Source organism: Octopus bimaculoides, chromosome 23, assembly GCF_001194135.2.
Source record: "Octopus bimaculoides isolate UCB-OBI-ISO-001 chromosome 23, ASM119413v2, whole genome shotgun sequence".
Classification (NCBI taxonomy): domain Eukaryota; kingdom Metazoa; phylum Mollusca; class Cephalopoda; order Octopoda; family Octopodidae; genus Octopus; species Octopus bimaculoides.
The window spans coordinates 21313586-21323748 of record NC_069003.1 but is presented as its reverse complement, the minus strand read 5'-3'; positions in this window follow the sequence as shown (position 1 = coordinate 21323748).

Below are 10163 nucleotides of genomic sequence, written 5' to 3'. Positions count from 1 at the left end.
TTTTTAAAGAAGACTAAGAGAAAAAGATGTTTTATATGACACATTCTACCAGTGTTCCAAGTTTCAAAGTGTTTCGTTAATGAAAAATGTGGCCCCCGTTTTAAAAAAGATCCGTTATTTCCTATTTGCTTACCCCTAGAAAGTATTAAAAATGGCTAATATTATTTCCTTCAAGCTTTGCTTTTGTTACATCTATTCAAACCCTAAAGAATCCCTCTCAACACATGGCTACGATGCTCCCCCACTACTTCTGCTCATGATCAGAGATGCACATATTGTCAACCACTTGAGACATGCTCAAGTGGTTAAGGTCAAGCAAGAGACAAGCAAATCTGTGGTATTGAGCAGAAGATTTGCTATAATGATATTTCTGCTTCAGCAACTCAGCACTGAATCTGTCTGAAATGTAATGGAAAGTAGGTCAGTTTCAAAACATTGATGTCCAGGTCACAAAGCAAAGTTTGAAAGGGAATAGTGGTCATTTCCTTTGATTTCTAGATAGAAGCAAATAGGAAATAACACTTACTGACCAAAGACAAAAGAAAAATTAAAATTTTGTTACACAATGTAATCATACAACTCCTACAGAGATATCTTCTAGATTACTTTTATAACCATGCCAAGGTTACAGTGATGTATGTCCTAAGTTTGGGGAAACAGCTAGAAGTGAGTTACATACACTCTATTGTCAGCTATTGTCCATCACAGCTATGATGGATGATAGCTGCAATAATATGATAACACCAATAATGTTTGTCACTTCACCATTAGTATCTTCACTAACAAGATGCTGGGTACAATGTTAAAGTGCACCCATGAAGTTCCAGTAGATTGTCACTACTCTTGGTTAGGGCTGCAGTCCCAACAGATCCTCCCCTGCTACCAGAAGATCCATTAAAATGTGTCTACACTGGCCAGGGTTGGTGTCCAAACAGGTCCTTCTCCACCATTTTTCGCCCCAAAAATCCAGTAGAATGTTGCTTCCATTTCAGGCAGTTAGGATTGCAGTCCCAATGGACTCCCCCTGCTGCAAAAAGATCCTGTAAAATGCATCTACCCTGGCTAGGGTTGGTGTCCAAACAAGTTTCCCTTCTCCCCAACACCACTCTCACACACACAGGCGCACCAACACTTCTGCCTGGAGGTCCAATAGAATGTCATTTCCATGCTATGTAGTTAGAGCTGTAGTCCTCACTGATCGTCTCTTGTATCCTCCAGAGTAGGTTTTCAGGCATCACGGTAGCAGCCCCAAAGTAGTACCACCAAATTCATGACCCTCTATTTCTGTCATAGAAATGCCGTCAGGATATTCCAAGTTGTCACAACTAACCATATCCTGATGATGTTAACAATATCAGAAGAGCTGTATTCTGATTTCTTTTTCCTCTTTATCTATTTCTATAGATCTCTTTTACTTGTTGCGCTGCCTAGAAGGGTTCAATCAATCAAACTGACCTCAGTAATTATTTTCCCTTTAAGTCGGGTGTTTATTCTCTCTGTCTCTTTTGCCAAATCACTAAGCTATGGAGACATAAACAAACCAACACCAGTTGTCAAGTGGTAGTGGAGGACAGACACACATGTGTCTATATTTATATGTATGTATATGTATGTATGTATGTATGTACGTATGTATGTATGTATGTATGTACGTACGTACGTACGTATGTATGTATGTATGTACGTACGTATGTATGTATGTATGTATGTACGTACGTACGTACGTATGTATGTATGTACGTACGTACGTATGTATGTATGTATGTATGTACGTACGTATGTATGTATGTATGTACGTATGTATGTATGTATGTGTGTGAAGAGTTTCTTCATAATAGCTTTTGTCACAAAATTCATTTGCAAGGCATTGGTCAGCCCAGGGCTATAGTAGAAGACACTAGCCCAAGGTGCTGTACAGTGGGGATGAACCTGAAACCACATTGTTGCTAAGCAGGTTTCTTAACCTGTGCCTATGTAACATTATTTTCAGCCCCACAACTGACAACTGTTTCTAGTATTTTCTTGAGCCTTCATTTGTTGTTGTTGTTGTTGTTGTTAACCCTAAGCCTGCTCTGCTCAAACAGGCCAGTGATCAAAGATACTACAGCAGACATGGGTAATGAATTAAATGGGTGTAAATAAATATATTACAAGCTTTACTTCACACACTTCCATGAATTAATGAATTTCTTTTCTTCTGTCAGGCATTTCTTGATTTCCCTTGCTTTCCACCCTTTTCACTTTCATGCATGAACACACACACAGTCACACACACACACACACACAACATTAGATGTATCAGGAGTTATGTGTGTGTGTATGTACATGTATGTGTTTTATATATGCACATGTATGTCCTTGTGTATGTGTGTGCGTATACATAAATACGCACACACTTACACATACATTTGTGTGTCTGTTTGTGCTTCCACATGGGCTTCCATTTATGCAATTTTACACAAAGCTTTAGTGGACCTGAGGCCCTGGTAAAAGATACTGGCCCCAGATGCCAGGCACCAGGATTGAATCTGAACCCTGGTAATTGTGTATGTATGCATGCATACATACATACACACACACACACACACACACACATATATGCACATACACACACATATACACACATACATACATACAGGTGTGGCTGTATGGTTGAGTCCTACAGTGTAACATCTTGTGAGTGGATTTGGTTTCGGAAACTAGAAGATGCCTTTCATATGTGTGTGTGTGTGTATGCATATGTGTGTGTGTGTGTGTGCATACATGCATATCCACATACATATTTCTAGATACATATTCACGCATTAAGTAGAAGGAGAAAAAGGTGTAGGGAAGCTGAGGAAAGGACAAAATCAACAAGGGAACCATGAAAACATCTGAATGACCTGCTAGAAATTACAGTCAAACTTCCCACAAATCACACCCTGGTATTTAGATATAAAGAAAAGAAGCATTGAATAATGTAGTCCTAGATACACTATGTTAGAAAACAAAGCTAGCACCAAACTTCAATAACAACAACAAACATAAGCCAATCAAGGTGCCTATAAGTAACTGCTTAACTTTCTAGAAGTAGCAGCTCAATTTTCCTCAAATCACTTCTTACTTTCTTAACAAAGAAAAGACAATATTGGATAACGGAGTCCTAATCATCATCATCATCATCATCATCATCATCATCATCATCATCATCATCATCATCATCATCATCATCACTGTGCTAACAGTTTTACTATTATGTATTTTCTTTGTTAATTTTTTTTTTATTATTGTGTTTTAAACTTGCCATCCTAATTAGTATTTATTATTGTGAAATGATATTGGAACAGTTTTTTAATTAACCTCAGGTGGCCCTGCAGTTTCCCCACCAACCCCCACTTTCTGTCCACCTTTTTCTCAATTAACCTTTGGTCTACTGGGGAAAAATGTACATCACTAATTACCAACTGGGTCTAATGGACCCAGTATTTTTCTTTTAATTAAATCTTATTCAGACCACCACTATTTCTTAGCTACATTATATATGCTACCAGGTGAATGAAAAATTACTGTTTCTCACAAATTTTAATAGGAATAATACAGCTTACAGAATATATTATAAATTTATAAAATGACAAAAAAATAGACTTACAGCTTTTCATGGCGGTCAGTGCAGACAACATTGGGATGTTCTTGGCAAACATGGATATTACAACTCTTACATGTAGTACGAGTTTTCTTGTCTGTTTTGGGGTTACACAAAGAACATCTTCATTTTTGCTTTGGCTGAGGAATCTCAAATGAGGCTGAAGATCATCTTCTTTTCTTGTTTGGTTCAGGAATGTTAGTGGAACTAGAAGATTGTTTGTCATGTTGTTGTTTAGCATTAACTCCAGCAAGTTCCTTTCCTAAGTGAATTAGGCACCGTCTTCTTTTATCCTTGAAACTTTACAAGTGAAGCTGTAAAGCAACAATGAAAGCACTCACTGAACTTATATCAATCATGTTGTAGAATATAACCATAGGCCATCTTTGAGTCATTCTTTTGCAAGTGTATGTCCTTACCATCTTATCTAGGGTATCCATTCCTCCTTTTGTTTTGTTGCAACATGTAATAATTTCAGGTTTCTTTTCAGTACTTTTTCAAGTGCATTGTACTCATAAGTGTGACTGCATAATTTTTCTTGGGACAATAAGATAGGATCATAGAATCCTTTTGAAATCCAAATATTGTGCTGTTAATTTCTCTTTCTTTTCCATTTGTGAAAGCACTTGGAAGTTCAACTCTGTTCTTTCTAATTGTTCCAACTGAAGTAGTTTTCTTGCTAAGCAGCTTTTGAACCAATCCTAGACTTGTAAAAAAATTATCACAAGCTATATTGTGGCCAGTATTTTCAAGTTCTTTTATTAGGTCTTCAACAACTCTTGAAGCTTAATTTGTCTCTCTCCCTTTTACTGGACTTTTCCGGTGTAGATTTGCATTTTCCAGGCATAAGATGTTTCACTGTTGCATATTGCCCAAATTATAATTCGATATTTCCCTGGTTTTGAAGGAATATATACCCGGAATACGCAGTACCCTCTGAATGAAACTAATTGTTCTTCAGCTGTCATGCATAAACTTGGAACATATCCATCTTGCATATTCTGATTCCACATTTCAAATACTTCTCTTATGGGCTCCAATTTATCATCACTTCTCTTTTTTCTTCTTGCACTAGCATCATCAAAGTGCAATACTTGTAAAATCTGTTGAAATCTTCCCCAGCCCATAATTCTGTTGAATATTGGGCAGCCATCTTCTTGACTCCATAACTGCATGACATCTTCATGTTTAGATTTATAAACATCTATAAGAATAATCAGTTTAATAAATTCAGAGTGATTAGTTTCCTTCCATTTATCTTTGTAAATAATCTGACCTTCAGCATTTGTCCATTTACGAATTACTTCAAGAAGATTCTGGCACATAAAGATAGTAAACCATGTTTCAATGCTATCACAAGACCTTTTAGCAAAACAGAATGGTCCACATTCTTTTTGCACAATATATTGCAAGATGAAGTTCTTAATGCTGCTTGTGTAAGAGAATTAGAATGCCAAACTTCTTGTCTGTCCCTAGAAATGTATTCCTCATTCATAATTGGGTGACTAGCAGATAATTGTTTTTGAGTATCTTCATCATTTGATGACACAGAACCTAAACTGTCCAGCACGCAATCATTTTCACCATCATCTTCAGAGCAATAGAAGGAATCACTACTATCTAATTCCAATAACCTTTTCAATATTTGGCCTTCATTCAAGTTTTCACATCTAGGCATATTGGAAAGCACAACTGAACTATCTGCGATTTGATAGTAGACTAAAGACAGATAATGCTCTCTCACATATTTATACTCTCCTGAAAGATGATGCAATATATTGTAAGAATTGCGTCATCACATAGAAATTTTGCATCACCCTATAACCTAGCAGATTGAAGGTGATGCAATACCACACAAATTTACAGGAATATTTTCATAATTTTTCCTGTCGAATCTAAAATTCAGCAAATAAATTGAATACAATTTTATCTATTTTATATCTGATAAATATCTAGGAAAATAATATTTGACACTGCTTTTATTCTGTTTAGAATGACAAGAGTAATTGTCTGAATTTATTGCAAGGGCCAATTGACATATACGGTAATTAATGTATGAAGTGAAATTTTCTAGCTTTTATAAATATACAGAAAATTTCCCATTTGACAAATAAAAGAGAGTCAAGAAATAATAAGTCACAAGAAACCAGCAGAGTCAAATAATATAAACAGTAGGAAAATATAAACTGAAAAAACTGAAATGGGTCCAATGAACCCATTGGTAGACAGAAAGTTAAGCAATATTAATGGAGCTGAGTATCGATCATTTTTGGTAGTGGTGGTGGTGGTGGAGGGTTGTTTACGTTTGTGCTGGTATTGTTGCTGTCAATGTTAGTGCTGTTGTTGTTGTTGCTGTTTGTGGTGGTGATGGTGGTAGTGGTACCACTAGTTCTGATGCTCCAGCTCTTATTGTTTTAATCCACTTCTTTTAATTCCTCACCCCTCTCTCGCCTTCTTCCCATCTATGTCTCCCTCTAATTTAGATGATATGCACACAAACTCTATCTGTAGTTATGCATGCATATATGTCATATATGCGTGTACATATATATATGTGTGTGTGTATATATATATATTTTGTATATGTATATATCTGTGTGTGTCTGTGTGTATATATATATATATATGTAATATACATATATATAATATACATATATATGTATGTATATATGTCTCATATATGTATATATATCTTGTATATGTATATATACATGTATATATAATATATATATATGTATATATAATATATATATGTATATATGCATGTACAGCTCATATATGCATATATATGTTATGTATATATATCTCGTATATGCATATATGTGCTATATAAAGCTGAAACAGACAAGTTGACAAAACCCTCTTCAACTAGTCCTGTAGACTGTGTGTTTCGTCTGTAGCCATTTCACTCTCGTTAGGTCCTTTAAACCTTATGTACTTCCATTCTAGTTCACGGTAGGCAACAAACCAGAGGCAGGGATTTATTATAATATAACATTCACTTCAACACCCTAGCAAATCTGTCTATATTAGAGATATAATTTTGCTTGTTACTGAGCCCTCACCACATCTTCTAGCTTAGCATATTCTATTTCACTGGACTGCAACCCTTCAGGGTCACTGCTATCAAGTCTTTTAGTTGATCAGACCAACTGCAGTATTTAAACTGGTACTAATGTTATCAAACTTAATTTATCAGTGTGTAGTTTTTAACTGCAGAGTTATGTCCCTGTTGAGGGTTAACTCCCTTGATATGGACTTAACTACAGTAATGTTTTACACCACATTCTGTAGTACACTGCGCAAAGTGGAAGGATAAGAAAATGAAATGTCTAGGCAAAATGTAGACTTCCAATCTGCCTGAAAGTGTAGTGACTCTGAACAAGAAGGGACACAGACCATAATGACCCATCCAAATCAAAGTGACATAGAATGTCGACATAAAACAGTTATTATTATTATTATTATCATTAAGGTGGTGAGCTGGCAGGATTGTTTGCACACCAAATGAATGCTTAGCAGCAGTTTGCCCATTTTTATGTTCTGAGTTCATATTCTGCCAAGGTCAACCTTGCCTTTCGCCCTTTCAGAATTGTTAAATTAAGTACCAGTGGTATACTGGGGTTAATGTAATCAGCTGTACCCCACCCCCAATTTTCTGGCCTTGTGCCTTTAGTAGAAAGGATTACTAATATTATTATTATTATTATTGTTATTATTATTGTTATTGTTATTGTTATTGTTGTTGTTGTTGTTATTGTTGTTATCATCATTATTATTATTAATTATTAAAGTGGTGAACTGGCAGAATCTTTAGTGTGTTGAACAAAATGCTTAGCGGTATTTTGCCTATTGCTATGTTCTGAGTTAAAAAAAAATCCACCAAGGTCAACTTTGCCTTTCATTCTTTCAGGGTCGGTAAATTAAGTACCAGTTAAATACTGGGGGTCGATGTAATCGATTCATCCCCTCTCCCAAAATTGTTGCCCTTGTGGCAAAATTTGAAATCATTATTATTGTTATTATTTCACCAAACTCGACTTTGCCTTTCATGCTTTTCAGGGTCTATGAACTAAGTACCAGTGAAACACTGGGGTCGATGTAATCGACTGGTCCCCTCCCCCCAAATTTCAGGCCTTGTGCCTATAGTAAGAAGAGGTTATTTTTCTTCTTATTATTATTTTCTACTCGGCACAAAGCCCGAAATTTTTAGGGAAGAGGCCAGTTGATTGGATCAACCTCAGTACACAACTGGTACTTAATTTATTGACCCCAAAAGGATGAAAGGCAAAGTCGACCTCAGCAGAATTTGAATTCAGAACATAAAGACAGATGAAATACCGCTAAGAATTTCGCCTGGCTTGCTAAGGTTTCTGCCAGCTCGCAGCCTATTATTATTACTAAGGTGGTAAGTGGGCAGAGCCATTGGCATGCTGGACAAAGTGTTTGGCGGAAGTTCATCCATATTGACTTCAAATTCCACCAAAGTTAACTTTGCCTTTCATCCTTTTGGGGTCAATAAAAAGAGTATCAGTTGAACACTGGGGTCAATGTAACTGACCTGCCCCCTCTCCCAAAATCCCTGGCCTTGTGCCAAAGCTTGAAATTATTATCATTATTATTATTATTATTATTAGGTAGCAAACTGGTACAATTCTTAACATGCTGGACAAAATGTCTGGCAGCATTTCTTCTGAGCTCAAATCTCACCAAGGTCAAATGTACCTTTCATTCTTTCTAGGTTGATAGTATAAAGTACCAGTCAGATACTGGGGGGTTTATTGTAATTGACTAAACTCTTCCCTCTAAAATTGCTGGCCCTGTGCCAAAATTTGAAACAAATATTATTACTACTCTAGCTACTACTACCACTACCACTTCCTCATTTTCAGCCATTTTGTCTATAGTTTAATCTAATATTGATCCTTGCTTCAACTGTTCAATATTCAGCTGAGTCTTTATTGTCATGCATCAACAACTCTCCATCACGCTACATTTCAACACTGAACATCATCACCCACACCATGTCCACACACACACACACACAGTTATGGTAATCACTAACTATTTTTTGCTTTTACACTCTACCTGTTGATATTGATGATGGTGATGATATAGGATCTATGGGTATCTCTTCCATCTACCAGTGGATAATTGTCTCCTGTTACCCAGAATCTTTTCTTTCATCACTTATTTGTTTCAGTCATTTGACTGGCCATGCTGGGGCACTGCATTGAAGAACTTTTACTTGAATGAACTGATCCCAGTACTTATTTTTTTTTCTAAGCGTGGTATTTATTCTGTTGGTCTCTTTGCCTAACTGCTAAGTTACAGGGATATAAACACACCAATGCTGGTTGTCAAGCAGTGGTGGGGGACAAACACAGACACAGAGACACACACACACATATATGTATATAAATATACATAGATATGACAGGCTTCTTTCAGCTTCCATTTACCAAATCCACTCACAAGGCTTTGGCTGGCCCAAGGCTTTGGCTGGCCCAAGGCTCTAGTGGAAAACATTTGCCCAAGGTGCCATGCAGTGGAACTGAACTCAGAACCATGTGGCTGACAAGCAAACTTCTTACCACACAGTCATGCATACACATATGCCTTTTTAATTTGATAAACAGAAACTGTGTGCACATGTGTATGTGTGCACATGTGTATGTATGCACATGTGTGTTTGTCCCTCCACCGTTTGATAATCAATATTGATTTGTTTACATTCTCACAACTAAGCTGTTCAATTCAGCCAGACTTTAAAAATAAGTATCATAGTTGATATGTTTTACTAAACCCTTCAAGGTGATGCCCCAGCAAGGCCACAGTCCAGTGACTGAAGCAAAAGATTAAAAGTATATATCATCATATGATGTGCAGCCCAGTCCAAGATTGCAGTCATGATTGCAAGCCTAAAACTTCAACCCCTGGGTCACAAGCCTTTACAGCCACCTCACCAGTCATCTCTTGGAAATAAATGATGGCTTGGTAGCATACACCATACTTTTGCCAATTGTTTTAGGTTCACACATAGTTGTAAATTTATACAAACACAGACACCCCACTCCCTAAAACCATCCTATCACCCTTAACCCAGCTAAACATCCAGGATGTAACAGGTGGTAGAAGAGAGAGCTGCACCGGCACCCAGTTGGTGGTTCCTTTACCAATACTCAAGAAGATGAAAGGGAAAGTTGGCTTTAGCAAGATTGGAACTTAAAATGCCGAGAGCCAGAACAAACACCACAACGAAATTTAATCCAAGTGGTACTCTGCCGCTTATAACAACAACGGTTCCAGTTGATCTGATCAATAGAACATTAACAAATTAATGTGCAGGTGGCTGAACACTCCACAGACACATGTATCTTTAATGTAGCTTTCAGGGGGATTCAGTGACACAGAATATGAAAAGGCTGGCTCTTTCAATTAAAGGTTCAACTCATTTTTGCCAGTTGGGTGAACTGGAGCAACTTGAAATAAAGTGTCTTGCTCAAGGACACGACGCACCGCCAAGAATCGAACTCAC